The sequence below is a fragment of the Theobroma cacao genome, chromosome 10 (genome assembly GCF_000208745.1).
Source record: "Theobroma cacao cultivar B97-61/B2 chromosome 10, Criollo_cocoa_genome_V2, whole genome shotgun sequence".
In the NCBI taxonomy this organism is placed as follows: Eukaryota; Viridiplantae; Streptophyta; class Magnoliopsida; order Malvales; family Malvaceae; genus Theobroma; species Theobroma cacao.
The window spans coordinates 18,092,202-18,094,161 of NC_030859.1; positions in this window are offsets into that span (position 1 = coordinate 18,092,202).

The window sequence follows — 1,960 nt, forward strand, 5'->3', positions numbered from 1 at the left end:
GCATCAATTTCACCATAATTTATTAATAATGCATATCAGCATAATACAAGGATACACAGATTCAGTACACTTAATTTCACACAATTTCTCAATAATACATGTAGGCATCATACAGATATACACAGATGCATCGCAATCATATTTAACATCACAGAAATATTTTCACTAAAGGCTTGTTCCCGAGATTCATTTTTAAATGGGAATTAGATATAATCATTCACGCATTTCATTTCAACTTAATTAGAATTCCCAAATAAATTTTGAAATGCAAATTCACTCACCGGTATTAAGAGTAGAAATACTCCTATTTTCAGTCTGCGGGTACAGCCCTTTACCCGTATGCAATGGCTCACCACCTAGCCATAATCCATGACACATATTCCAATTAAATTGTGTCTGACAGTCATAAACTATTTCAGGCTCGATATATATATGATATGAAATGAAAAATACACGGGTAGTCATTTAGACCCGGTAGTGGCCTAAGTCGATTTTTCATCCGATAAATTGGCCAATGCGTCCAATTTCACTCCAAATTAATCCATTTCTCCTCTAATACCTTAATTTACCACATACCATTTAAATAAAGCCAAATTCAGCATTAGAACCCTCACAGTTCCTTATAGAAAAATTCGGTCATTTGGTGCACTAGCACCAAAAATTTTTCTACATAACCGTTTCACCTTAATTCATCATTTTCCAAGCCATTTTCCTTGAAACAAAAACAAGCCCCCATTGATATTCAGCCCTCATGGTTCGACCAACAAGGAACCCTAGAGAAATTAAATATTTCTTTTGTGTTTTTGTTCATAACCATGCTTAACTATCCCTAAACACTAACATAGTCTAAAATCAAATTATTCCAACAACAATTCCTCTTTCATACCCATTTTTTAGAATTGAATTCATCATGATAACTCAATATTCAACCATGAAAATCAAGAACAAAAGCATGGGTAAGCTAGGTGTCAAGGAGAATTAAAGAAATTTTAACTTACCTAGCTTGTTTCCTTGAATTTCAACACTTTCTCTTTGATTTTTCCTACCTAAGGCTTGTTCTTCCTTGGTTTCTCTTCTCTTCTGGTTTGGCTGATCACTATAGGAGAAATGGGCTGATTTTTATGCCTTTTATAAAGAAAATAATGAATGGATGAGATTTTGACACATGTCACCATTCCATTGGTCCATGTGTCATACTTAGCCATTAAGCAATCTCTCTCCACCACACATTTCTCATGTTTATCCATTTACAGGATGAATAAAATCCCTTGGCCTTGACAAGTACTGGGACAAAAATTTACCGATTTACCCCCAAGGCGAAAAAATTACGATTTTGCCCCTATACTCCGAAATGTACCGAAATCAAATTATTTCTACTTTTCAACCTCAAATAACACTAACATTGATCAATATTAACCAAATGGGGCAAAAAACTCGTTTTATAAAAATTTCCGTTTAGTCCTCTAGTGGCAAAATTACCATTTTGCCCTCGTGCTCCAAAAATACCAAGAATCATAATTTTTTCACTGCTAAACATCATTTTATACTCCAATAATCATAATTATATTTCATATAATTACTCTTGGTCAAATGTGATCAAATCTTAGCTAAAAATCTACATTTTATCATCAAATGGTAAAATGACCGTTTTGTCCCTAATCGGTCAATTTTCCTGATGGACTCCAAACTGAACCTTGAACTCCGAATCACTATTCTAAGCCATTATGTGGGTTTCAAAATTTTCAATTTTCTCTTAAAATTTCTATTTGAATTAGTTCAAGACTCGATTTAACTTAGTTGTACAACTCGGTACAATACCGTCTTTTAATCGAGCTTGACAGGGTCTCACACACCTAAACAGATATGAATATATAAAATTATTATAGAATGAATTAAGACAATAAACCCCGACAAGCAGTCCAAAATTCAACGGACAAGATGAAGGGACAAAAGGAAAATG